Source organism: Callospermophilus lateralis, chromosome 5, assembly GCF_048772815.1.
Source record: "Callospermophilus lateralis isolate mCalLat2 chromosome 5, mCalLat2.hap1, whole genome shotgun sequence".
NCBI lineage: Eukaryota > Metazoa > Chordata > Mammalia > Rodentia > Sciuridae > Callospermophilus > Callospermophilus lateralis.
Window position 1 is genome coordinate 11,606,418 of NC_135309.1, and position 13,978 is coordinate 11,620,395.

Here is a 13,978-nt window from a genome sequence, read left to right on the forward strand (position 1 = left end):
GGTTAATGTGTTAACTGGTGAGAATAAGGAGGGATGCCAAAGTTGTTATGTTGACCACAGGAAGTTGGAGATGCCAGGAATTTGGGATGTTAGTCAAGAAAAGCAGCAGGCAATAAAAAGAGTCAGCCCAATACAGTGATCATGTGGGATACAACTGGCAAGATCACAGGGCTTGCCAAGCCCTTTGGACTCCACACACTGTCCCCATGTGCCCTGGATGCCAAACATGGAACTAAAGGATTTAGGGTTTGCCATCTGGATTTTGATCTTGCTTTGGTCTGATCCCTTCTTTCTCTTGCCCATGTGAAAACCACATAGCTAACAAACCATGCCTAAAAATCTTCTACAAACAAAAATGAAAGAAAGATGATAAACATAGTGAAAGCATGTGAAATATAAAAACCCCTAGACAGTTAGGAACACAGAAGAGAACTAGAACAAAGATCCAATCTCAACAAAATAAACCCCATTGAAACAGTAAAGTTACCAATACAGTAAAACCTCAAATCTCAGAGATGAATGAGAAGAAAAAACAAAGAATATTTGCAAAAAAAAAAAGAAGAAGAAAAGAAGAAGAAGAAGAGGAGGAGGAGGAGGAGGAGGAAGAGGAGGAGGAGGAGGAGGAGGAGGAAGATGATTTTAAAAGTGCAGGCATAAGACATTATTTTTTAAAAACTAACCTTGAATTTAAGTAGACTAAATGTTCCAACTAAAAGATAATGACTGGCTGAATGGCTATAAAAACAAGACCAACATTTGCTGCCTATAAGAAACTCACTTTAAAAATGAATATGCACAGAAAGTGAAAGACTGGAAAAAAATCTAAAATATCAATTTTTTATTATTTATACGTTATAATCATCTTTTTATAAATTATATTATTTTATCCTTCTGGAAATTGGAGGTCAAGTATTTTGCAGAAATTGATGGCTGCCAACCAGATATTTTGCATGTTGTGTGAACATAAGTCAAAGATAAAATGAAAAGAAAAAGTATCTCCCAAAATAGAATTAAAGACAGAAACTTGAGAATAGCCCTAAGATGTTTAGTTGTAGAAAACAAGAAATAACTGAGGCCTGGAATTGTAGTGTGGAATAAGATGTCCTCTCAACAAGTCTCCAGTGTAAAGGAAAGCAGTCTTCCTCCTTCTCACTCACCTGCACCTGGCCAGGGAAGAAGGAGGGAGAGCAAGCATGTCCAGCTGCCCACACAGAAGAACTGCATCCTAGCTGGAAGGTCCCAGTGCCTGTGGGACTGTCACAGAGCACAGTCCTGAGATGCAGTACCTACATCCCTCTCCATAAACAATTGCTAAACAGTAAACCAACTTACAACATCACTGAATACTGGAAATGAAAGTAAAGTGTCATGGAAGTAGACTTTGATCAAGTTGAGTCATTCTTTTACATGTTAAAGGACCAAATAAGGAAAGAGAAGAGACACACAGAAGTCATTATGGTATGATAAAACCCCTCCCAGCACCAAGGAAATGGACTCTAATATCTTTTTCCAGACTTTGATTTTTGTTTTCTCTTTTTGATTGGTTTGCCTGTGGAGACATTTTTTATTGGTGCATTATAATAATACACAATGTTGGGATTCACTGTGACATGTTTGTACATACACATATTATGATTTGCTTCATTTCTTTCCCCAGTACCACCCTTTACCCTCCCTTCTTCCCTCTCCCTAATTGCCTTCCTCTAGTCTACTGGTATCCCTTCTATTTCTATGAGATCCTTTTTGTTTTGTTTTGTTTTACATTTTTCTCTCTAGCTTCCACAGGAGAGAGAACACACACTTTGACTCTTTGAGGCTGAATTATTTCACTGAATATGCTATTCTCCAATCCTATTTAATACCTTTGCACTAAAAAAAGATTTCCTTTTCAGACAAAATATGGTTCACAGACTTCTACATTGCTGCCCTAATCCTAATGTACTCAAAGTTAAATAATCTGATTTTTGTCCTTTGATGGGTTCCTTTAGAAATTCTTTATAGCTGTGTTATTAAGAGAAATTGCAAAGATAATGTTACATTTATGAGTGATGCATATGTTTGCTTGTGTTTTATTTAAGAATTATAAGAATACCTTTGGTCTTAAAAGATGGGCAATCTGAGATAGTTTTCTTAAAACCTCTCATGATGATTTGACCTTATTCTTCTTGTTCTCTAACCATGTAAATACAGAATATGAACAGATATGTGCACAGAAATTTTGTGATGTCACATAGAGTTAAGGGTGTACCTCTAGTTAAAAGCAAGCTAAAATGGATCCAAATATTTTTAAAAAACCACATGGCTTTATAAGGTTTACATAATTATAAGCTATGACTTTATTATTAATGAATATTTTCTCAGTTATTTGAATAATCTATAGTCCTTAATTCATAGAATATTTGACATATGTCTATTCATTTAATTAATATATATATGTATTCGCTTCTGATAATTTTCTTTCAACAGAAAACACATCATTTATATTCCTTATACATGCATTTATCGGATGCTCTGCTTTTTATAGTTACAGATATTTGAGAAATGTATTTCACTATAAAAATTTTTTCTTTCAAGAGATAATACAACCATCAAGTAATCTCTAATTCTCAAATTATTGTTGGAACTTTTATAAGATAATAAACAAATATAATTTTGTCTACAGAAATATCCATATTTCAATATATTTTCATTGAGATATTTTTTCATATCAAGGTACAATAATTTGTTTAGATTCTAAGACTTATAGAAATTCTTCCAAATTATAACCAAAAGAAAGAATGCTAAATGGAGAAGAAGATACTTCCACAGAGAGGAAACATAAATTGGAGGTCCTACAAAGAGGAAAGAAATCCTCTTTGGGAAATATAAGTTTGTTATATTCTAGATTTTTTTACATAAGAAAATCCTTACATAATTATCTATTATCTAGACAGATAATAGAGAAATTTAAAATAATTGAGAAACTGATTTATGTATAACTAGACTGACTGCAAATATAAACTAATTAATTCTAGTATATTTTAGGCTATTTCCCTGACCTTATTATGTTGATGTGAGCTAAGATTTTATCCATATTTTGACAAATAAAGACTTATTAAAATGTTAAATTTATTTCGTTTAACTAAGGTTTTTATTTACCTAGTGATTCTTAATGTTTAAGAATTAATTTTAGTGAATCAATTTACATCCTTAATTAAAACAATCAATGTTTTAAAATGCTGACTAAATTCTAACTTTGACATTTCTCCTTGAAGACTAAATTTGATTCTTGCATATTACTTGTATTTTTTGGATGTTTATGGGATTTTGAAGAACATTTAATTAGGATGGGTGTTCTTCAAATTAATGTGGTACATTAGTTTTGAACAATAAAAGTTGCAAACTTTGTTGGAAATTCATTGGTATTATATAAGTTCTCTGACTGGACCTGTTATCCATAAGTAATATGGTAAGACTCATATACTATTCCCTACACTGGGAAGTAACCTTAATCATATTTTTAAAAAGACAATTAAGAGATACCTATTTAAAGAATAATATTCTGAGATATGGAGATATTTTGAGACCTTCTCTCAAAAAGAGATTGAGAGATCTTTTTGAATTGTTAGAATGAATCAACTAGTCTATATACTGGGAGATTATAATAACCAAATGATATCTCATTTTCTTATCTAGCCTCAACTCTATCATCAAAGAAGTTCTTAAAAATTGCCTACTAGAAAGAAAGATTGAAGGGAACTTTTCAAACTTAATATAGACCAAAACAAATTCAGGGAGATTTTCAAGAAATCCAAATTCATGTATTATGTCAAAATTTATGCCAAATGTCTAATCTTAACTAGAGAAACATTATGCTATTACTTAGCTAAATTTTGAAATAGAAGACAATTTTAAAACTAGATTTAAGGGAGATTTATCTTAACCATGTCCCAGTAACACAGAATAGGGACAAATCTGATAGTCTAACTGAAGTACAGACAACCCTCCAAAACAGATATCCAACATATAAACAAAATGCCTAAAAAAGAATTTTAGTAAGCCTTTAGAAAAATTCTACTATTTTCATAGAGATACTTAAAGGGACAATACAGCACCTAAACTTATAAGGGGCCACCTATTTTCAAAAGATGAGTCTATTATCCAGTTAGCCATCAATATTACAAAGGATTTACATAATTCTAGCCAAGTTTAGGTGTTGCACTATAGTTAAATGGAGCCCAAGTGAAGAAGAAAAATAAAGGCAAACATACAGACAAAAAGAGATTAAAGTTGTAATCTTACCACAAGAAAAATATGATTCTTAGTTAAAAATTTTACTCCTCTTCTAATTAAAAACAGGTTTTGAGAGCCTCTAAACATTAAAATGGAGTCTTAAGTCAAGCCCTGTCAACAGTTTGTCACTGTGGAAAATAGCCCTAAAAATAGTTACTCCTGAAATATTAGACAGCCATAAATTAATCAGCTCCATAGCCAATAACTAATTTTAGTAATAAATTTAACATAATAGAGCTTTTTTCAATTTTAGTGCTCTGAGATGATACCCTACATACATTAATATTTTTGAAATTAGTAAAGTCATTGATTATGCATGGTTACTGGAGCTAATTTTGCTACATTAAGTGGAGTTATTAAAGATGCTCATGCATATGTTTCTTTATACACAATTGTTTTGACAATAATCCCTCAAGATGTCATTGCTAGTTCAGTTTCATACAAATTCTAAATTAGGTCATTGTCTTAAATCACACCATTGACTTATTTTTAACTATATTTGAGATACTAACTCTCCATACTTAAGTCTACACTAAATTTGATAATGATAATGACAGCTTTTTTTTAGATTCATAGATAAAAGACTATTCATTTCTTTTCTCTATTTCATTTCTTAGTAATGGTAAAAACAAAATATCTTTTCTAGGCTTATTTAGCATTTGACTTTCTATTTTGGATAGATGTTTACATAATTTCTCATGCCCCTAGTAAAGACCACCACCACTCCTAATTTAAAAACTCTGTCTCTACCTTTATTCCAAATTAAGATAATTGATTAAGTTAATCTAGAGCTAATTTCAAAATATAAATTTTTGTATACAACTTATTGTATTCTTCATTTTTGATAATTCTGTTAAAGTCAAAATCAAATCATACATTTAGTAAAGGCTAAATTTCTATTTACTATGCCCCCTAAATTGACTTTTGTCAAGTCTCACAACCAGCTGAAGATAATAAATCTTTATCATTTAAATACTTGTACTATTGTCAATAATTTATACTAATGATATTATGATATATGTCAGTTGGGAGCTGCCCTGGATACAGAGTCCTGATGCACCAGGTTCTAACCAATTACTGTCTTCAGTCCTGCATGGAAGTGCCAGGTCACAGTAACTTGGGCATTGCCCTGCTCAGAAAACAAGGCATGGCTCCAGGTATAGGCAACACCTTGCTGGGGTTGAGTTACACTTACCTATTTGTAACCCTACTCCTTGCCTCATTTGAAAGGCTTCTCCCCAATGAAAGGGTTCAGCACATGCTTTTCACTCTTTCTTGCCTGTCTTGCTCCCCTGTGGGAGCTGCAGTTGAGGAGCGGCCAGTGAACCCAAAGAAAAGGTACTTTCTGAGTCTGTGTCTTTATTTATTCCCCCAAATCACTTGGAGTGACCCAGATTGGTTTAGTTGTGAGACGCAACACCTATTTATTTTCTTGAAATTGACATAACTCAAATCTTCTTTATAGTTGAATAAGACTCTTTGTATATATGCATCACATATTCATCTCTTGACAGACACCTAGGCTAGTGCCATAGTTCGGCTACTGTGAATTCCACAGCTGTAAACATGGATATGCATGTATTGCTATAGCATGTTGAATGTAATTTTTTGAGATAAATACTGACTAGGAGTATATCTGGGTCAGATGATGCTTCCATGCCTAGTGATTAGAAGAACTTCCACATGGATCTCCAGAGTGACTGTACTAAAGTACAATATCACCAACAGTGTATATGAGTTTATTTACACCCACATCCTTGCCAGCATTTATGATTATGTGTGTTCATGATGCTTGCCCTTTTAACTGGAGTAGGATGGACTCTCAGTGCAATTTTAATTTGCATTTTTATGATTCCTGAAGATGTTGAATATTTTTTTATGCTTGGCCATTTAGTTTTATTTTTGTTTTGATTTTGGTTTTAGAGCTCCATGTATATGCTTTTTCAATATATTTTAATAATAATAAATAATAAAATAATAATAAAAAATGGCCATCACATTTTTATTTGTTCAGTGCAAGGCCATCACCTCCAACGTCAGTGTGGTCAGGAGCTGTGTGCAGAAGGGCAAGGACAGCACAGATGTCCAGTCCTCAGCATCCCTGTGAGGGGTCTTCCCTGGCACTGCTCCAGGAGATGAACCCCCACCTTGCCTCTAACCTTGAGGAGCATGCGTGAGTCTGACCTCCCGTGGTTACAGGTATTTCTGGCCCAGGCCACCTGCACCTTGTGGCTCAGTGGTCGAGTGCCCCTGAGTTCAATCCCTGGTACACTTCCCCTGCAAAAAAACACATTTATAGCCTGTCTAGAGAAACAATAAAGAACTTTCCAGGAGAATAAAATGAAGGAAATGTCAGTGAGCAATCACTTGCTGAAGCGATTTGTGCAGAGGAAAGGGAACCCTGTGCTAACAAGAAGACAATAAGGAAACATCACAGAAGGCAGCGCAGAGGTTGGTAGGGCTGGCCCTCTCCATTGGAGCAGAGGCCTGAAAGGGAGTGTGTCTTAGAGAAGGCACCTGGTGTTCTCCACGAGTTGGCTGCCCAGGCCCTTTTCAGAATTGTGCTTCCTACTTTCTAGTAAAGCACTCCATGGCTACTTCCAGGGCACAAGTACACCAAGGTCCTGGTCATACTGACAGTAGAACTCAGTGGCATCTACATGATGCTGGTTGTGTAGACACCAACGATAGAGTCATGGCAGCTTCATGTAAGATTCTGAAGGTCAGCCTGGGATGCCAGGCTAACGTTGGCTGCAGGAGGAAGTGTCCTTGAGATTACCCAGTGCAGTGATGCCTGGTATATCAATGGGGATGGGGCCATCACCAGGACTGAGCTCGAGTAAGGCCACAAGCAGCATGCACTTGAAGACCTGGGAAGTCCCAAGTGTCAGTGCGAAGCCTCAGCAAGCATCTTCTTGGGATTTCAGACAGCAAAGCTGTGGGTGTGGTGCTGCCCAAGGCCCTGTGGGCCTACTCCCCACCACAAAATCAAGACTTTGAGACTGGGCTTCAGATAAATGCAGTTTTTATTGTGAGGCAGGATAGGCCCTGTAGGCCAGGGTTGAGTGCTATGGTTTGAATATGCTTTGATTATGCATCCAGCAGCCCACCTGTTTGGACTGTGGTCCTCAGGTGGTGCTGTTGGAGGTGGTGGAAACTTTAAGAGATGGAGCCTGATGAAAGGCAATTGGGTCACTTAGGCACTGGTCCTGGAAGGGATGATGGTCTCCCAGAATGAGGTTTTTTTTTGTGTGTGTGTGAGATTGCATTGTTATGAACAGAGAAGGATGGGACCCTCCCACTCTCTGCCTTTCTCGCTCATGCAATTTATTCTGGGTTCCTGCAGTAATGCCATCCACCATGAGGCCCTTAGCAGAGGAAAATCCTCTGGGAAGAACTGATCTTGGACTTGCAGCCTCTAAAACTATGAGCTAAATAAACTTCTTCATCCTGCATTGCACAGCCTCAGGTTATAGCAATGAACAACTAAGACCACATCCTAACAGGCACGTGGTGACATCACATGAGCTTCAACTGACAGTTTCCTGATTAGTGTTGTTGAGTGCAGCTTATGCAGTTGTCATCCATTTATATGTCCTTTCGTGACAAATGTTTATTCAAATAATTTTCATATTTTTGATGTCTTTTAGTGCTTTAATACTGAATTGTAGGAGTTCTTTATTCATTTTTAATATGACTTTTCCAATTGCAGTATTCTTTCAATTTTCACTGTGTTCTGAATGCCAGGCTTTTAAATACGGATGCTCCTCAACTTACAATGTAGCTGTGGGATGAAACCCCACTGTAAGTTGAGGTATAGTTATAGTAGCTGACCTTCCGAGCACCTTAGCATACATAGCTAAGCTCAAAGTTCTTCCATTAGCCTAGCAGTGGGCAAAGCCATAGACATGAAGCAATGTGCAAATAGCTCATGCAAATCTAGTGAGTGCATTTTAATTGGAGAATTTAATTCATCTACTTTTGGGGTGATTGTTGGTAGGTAAGGTCTTGCTACAACCATTGTGCAACCTGGACTTTATTTAATTATAGTTCCTTTTGGTCTTCATCCATGCTACAGTATGGATGTGAGGTGTCCCCCAAAATTTGTGCTAATGAGGAATATTCAGGGGGGAAATGATTTGATTATGAGAGCTGTAACCTAAAGGCTCACTTGGGCTGACTTACTTTGGACCCAGAGCAATGGACATGGCTGACTGTAGACTAAATCTCTGGAACTGTGAGCTAAAACAAGCTTTTCCTCCTCTATCTTCTTCCTGTTAGGTGTTTTGATCACAGCAATACAAAGCTGACTCACTCTGTCTCTCTTACGGTCTGACCTTTGTGTTTTGGTGATTATCTTCAGTAGTATGTTGATTCCTTGCTTATTGTTTGTGTGTTAAAGAATTTTGGCATTTATTTCAGCCTCCTAATTTGGCTTTGATTTTGCCTTGTTTATAAAAATTCTGACCAGGCTATCTGTTTTCTCTGAGACTGTAGTCACTTCCATTGTTTCAGCCCTGTTTGGCACTCAGGTCCAGATTTTATGGTGGTCTGTTGTTGGTCTGTTGCCACTATTTCAATAGTAGAGATAAATCCAAGCCCTGGGTTTTCCCAAATGCACACTGTTGGTGGGTTGTTCAAAAGAAATAGGAAAGTGCCTAGAAAGAGTAGTCTGTAATCCACAAGTCTTTCCATGGGGCCAGGAGAGACTCGGATGCTTCATCCACAGATACCAGCCTGGGCCAACAATTCTGTCAATCTGTCAATCTAGGTTACATTCTTTGCACACAGCCCATCAAAAGTAGCACAACACTGGGGTAGGAGAAAAAAAAAAAACTCACACTGCTATTGGCTACCTCTTGCTGAGGCGGACTTGTGACCCAAGAGCATAGCAACAAAACACAGGTGCTACTGGCTGAAATCATGTCTATAGACTGGAGTTGCCTGTCTTTCCTGAAACTAGGGCTGTTCCACAGTCTCCATTGAAAGGCAAGCCTGGGTGTAGAGGCACTTAGGACCTGCCCAGTATTAGTTTTCACCTGGGCAACACTGAGTTCCAGGGCAAAGTCTTGCACTTACCACATTTTCCTCTTACCCAGAAGATGGGTTTTCTCCCACCCTGCTGCCTGAGGTCAGGGTAACATTGGTGAAGGCAGTCACTTGGCTACCCAGGCGGATGCTGAGCTAGGTCACACCTGCCTCTCAGAATGGCAATGACCTGAGAAGTCTCAAGAGTGCGGTGGAGCCCACACTGAAGCTGATGTGGTGCAGGCTCACACACGAGACCATCTCACAGTTCCCACCTTGTGCCAGAGTGACTCTAGAGTCCTATGTCTGAGCAGTTGTCTATTGAGATCTGCATTGCCCAAGGTTGGCCTTGGCCACCAACACTGGTGCTTAACTGGGATATGCCAAGTCTCCCAGCCACAGAGGCCTGCACAGACTTAGGAGGAGGTAGTATGACCTGGGCCCCCTCTGAGGCTGGGAGCAATGCACACTGAACTGTGAGTCTGTGCCAGTAGTGCTCAAGTGGCATCTGATCTTTGGCTGCTGTGACCAAAAGACCTGACAAGAACTTTTTAGAGGAGGAAAGTTTGACCCTTACAGTTTCAGAGGTCTCAGTCCATAGACAGCCAGCTCCATTGCTCTGTATGCATGATGAGCAGAACATCAGGGCAGAAAAGTGTCACAAAAAAGCAAGCCAGATCATGGGTTTCAGGAAGCAGAGAGAATAAGCTTGGCTCATCAGGGACAAAATATAAACCCCAAAGGCAGTGACCTTCCTCCTCCAGCCACACCTTCTTGCTTATAGTCACCACCCAGTTAATTCATTCAAGAGGATTAATGCACTGATTAGGTTAAGACCCTCATAACCCTATCATCTCTCCTCCAAACTTTCTTGCATCTTCTGACACATGATCTTTCCGGAGACAGTTCATAGCTAAACGATAACAGCAGATCTCGGTCTTAAACGGGTCTAGAGGCTCCATCTGCACTCTGGCCTGTTTACAGGGCCTTCTGTGGTTTGTCTCACTGAGACGGGATTGGCACTAGAATCTTAGACAAAGCTTTTGCTGTCTTTCATGCCTAGCTGATCACTGAGTTGAGTCTTGCTCCCAGGTCAGCCTCTGAGGTTGGTGGAGGGGTACAGGCCTTCAGCTGCCTGGCCTAGTGAAGTTCCAGGCTAAGTCCATGGGAATGGCCTGTCAGAAGGGGTGGAGCCTTGCCTACACAGGGTGTTACTGTAGTGGGCCTGGGCCTGGGTTACAAGTTGCCTAAGCCCCAAACTTTATTCTCTCTTCCTCCCTTAAAGGGGAGGCATCTCTCTCCATGCTGGGCTTCTAGAAGTTGGGGTGGGTGACTTAGGCAACTTGTTCCTTCCTGCCCACTTCAAGAAGTATTTCTGTTATACTAAAATAGAGCACTACCTTCTCTCACTTGTTTTCTTTTTAGCTCTTTTGAAGATAGTTTGGTGCATGAATGTTATGGGTTGAATATGTGGTGTTCTCCCAAAACTCATGTGTGATACAATGCAAGAACGTTCAGAGTTGGAATGATTAGGTTAGAGAGCCTCACCTAAGCAGAGGATCTATACTTCAGCCCTGGTGGGAAGCCCTGTGTGTGTGTGTGTGTGTGTGTGTGTGTGTGTGTGTGTGTGAGTGTGCATGCACGCACAAGCGCCTGCTTCCAGGCTGTCATGTCCTGAGCTGATTTCCTCTGCTGTGCCTGTCTGCCATGACACTTACCTCTCCACAGGCCCAGACCTACGTAGTCCTCTGAACATGGACCAAACCTCTGAAATCCATGAGAGCCACATAAACTTTTTCGCCTTTACATTGTTCTCAGGTCTTTTGCTTACCGTGATGAAAAACTGACCAAAATAATGGATATCTGTTCAACTTGGAGTTTCCGTTGCCATTTTGCTTCATTCTTATTTATTCATTTTTATTTAAAGTAAAGGCATTAAAGTAAGCCTTAAATATATATGTATATATGTTTATATGTATGTGTATGTGTGTGGTGTGTGTGTGTGTGTGTGTGTGTGTGTGTGTAAATGGGCTAAGCCATGACACTGCAAAGCAAACCTGCTAAAAGGATTCTTTATTATAATTTAAAATTCATTTTTCTTCAATTAATAGTTGTATAGATTGCAGAATTATAAATCAAACTAAAGTTTAGTCCATTAACAGAGATAGTTTCTCATACAAGATTTTTGTCATTTCTGTATTTCAGGAATTTGAGGATGGTTGAGTAGCTGTGGCTCTTAGTCTCTTGTGAAGTTCTGGTTGCTGCTGGTTTTACAGGGGCCAGACTGTCCACTTCAAATTGGTTCATCCACATGGATATGAGCAGGAGGCCTAAAATTCCCTCCATGGGGCCTCTCCATGGAACTGCTTGAGTGCCCTCACGGCATGGCGCTATCATGTTTCAACAAGACACCTGCTGTCCACTGCAGGATGTGACTTGGGATGCTACTTAACACTGACTGCACTGGATTCTGGGAGCATGGCTGTTACTCACTGAGGAAGATCTCTGCAAGGGTCACTTCTGACCACACTGGAAACAGTGAAAACACAGTGAAACGAAGAAATCCAAGTTCTGTCCCTTCCCACTCAGTCACCTCCAAAACCATCTACTTATTTTTTACAAGATATTTATTTTACCTGCTGAAGAACTTTATACAGATGGAGATGTGCACTTTTTTTCTGTCTGCCTTTTTTTGATTAGCAAAATATATCTGGGAATCATCTACATATTGCATATTTCAGTGTCTCATTTTTTTTTCAGTGCCAAACACTATTTTAGGCTATGAATGGATTTAAGTTTACTTATAGATTCTCATGTAGGACATTAATTTCTAGTTTTCCGTTGTTTGTAATATAGCTGCTAAGAACATTCTTGAAGATCTTTGGTTCATAGTGTCTATTTCTCTAGAATAACACCCAGCAGTGAAATTACTGATTATAGTAATAATTTAACACATTTAACATTATGAGAAATAACCAAATGTTTCTTCAAATGAATTCTTCAGTCAGCAAAGTGTGCAAGTTCGAGTTACTCTAAACTCATTTTCTGTTATTTCTAGTTCTTCTGTGAGCAAGGCTTTGTGTCTTTTCTGACAGGCAACAAACACAGCAGATGCTCAAGGGTTTTGGCTGGAGGCAGACATCATGACCTGCATCTGCGTGCATGATCATGCGACTTAAAGGCCCTGGGATTACACACAGAGCTACTCAGAAATGCCTGGAGAGCATGTGTCCTTCTGGGCAATTCAATTCTACTCCATTCTGTGGCGTTCAGTGCTGTATTTGCTCAAGAAAAGTGATGATTGTTACAGTGAACAACAGTCGGTCTCTCACCTGGGAAACCTCACCACTTCCTGCTCATTCAGAAACAGTCCGTCAACTGGTAAAGCACATTAGGCAATATGACAGTGACCCACCAAGGATGGTCTTGAAGCACTTTCAGAGTCTAAGAAGGACGGCAGAGCTTTGTCTTTCTGCAGGGAAGGGGATGGAAGGAAGAACATTCATTGAGGGGAAGAGGGACAGCAGTCGGAGCACCTGAAGGCATCCTGAGTCTTCCCAAATGTCTGCAGGGAGCCTGGCTTCTTGTGGCTTGCAGCTCTCTGCTCTGGGAATGGTGACCCAGACTGTCATTATGACCCATAAGGACGTAACCACTATGCTCTAGAGAGGGACAGTGGGGTCTGCGGCCGGCATCTTGACAATGGTAAGGCCATTTGTACTTTTCTCACCAGCAGGCTCAGGGTAGAAGTATGGCCTCAGAGGCTCAGTGAACTCGCTTTTGAAAGTGTGGAGAATGGTACATTCAGTCACATTGTAGAACGAGATCAACCCTTCCTTATACTGCAGAAAAATGCCCACCTTCAGGAGGGGCCCTGTGACCTGGAGAACGTGGTGGGAGACGGAGAGGGCCTTGTACGTGCCATCTTTCAGGCACAGGGTCCAGAACCCGCTCTGCGTCTTAGCAGAGATGTACTGTCCTTTGCGGTTCACTGACTCCACACAGATCCCGACGGTCCACTTGCTATTCCCTGCTACTTCCACCTCCCAGTAGTGGGTGCCACTGGAGAAATGGTTCCGACCCAGCACGGCTGGCATTGTATCAAATCGTTCAGGTTTGTCGGGCACGTCCTGCTTTTTGGTCACGGATTTCACACACTTTCCATCAGGTGACACGGCAAGGTAAGGGTGAGCAGTGTCTTTATCCAGTATTATGTCTTCTGCAGAAGGAAGGAGATTTAATGGTAGGACTTCCACAAGAACCATCCAGATTGTAAGACAAGGAAAAACAGGTCACACTTGAGGTTCTTTCCATAAGTAAGGACAGGATCCATATGCTATTTCCCATGAGGCCATTCCGCATCCAAACACAAAATGGTTCTGACTCAGTGTGAACTATCCCTGAACTATTTCATCTCTATAACAGATGTGAGGTGTTTCATCACAGGTTCCAAAGGAACTGGTGATAGGTTGGGACGACCATGGTTAGGGCCTTGACATAGGTAACGATAGTACAGATCTCAGGATATTTCTTCAATATTTAAGCAAGGTCTACCCCGCCCACCTGGGTGGATTCAAAGGGATAGAGGTGGCTGTGGAGGCCCTTACATGCAGAGCAGAGAGACAGAGCGTGCCTGAGGGCCCAAGCTGTGGGAGGTGGGCGGTGGGCATCAGCATGT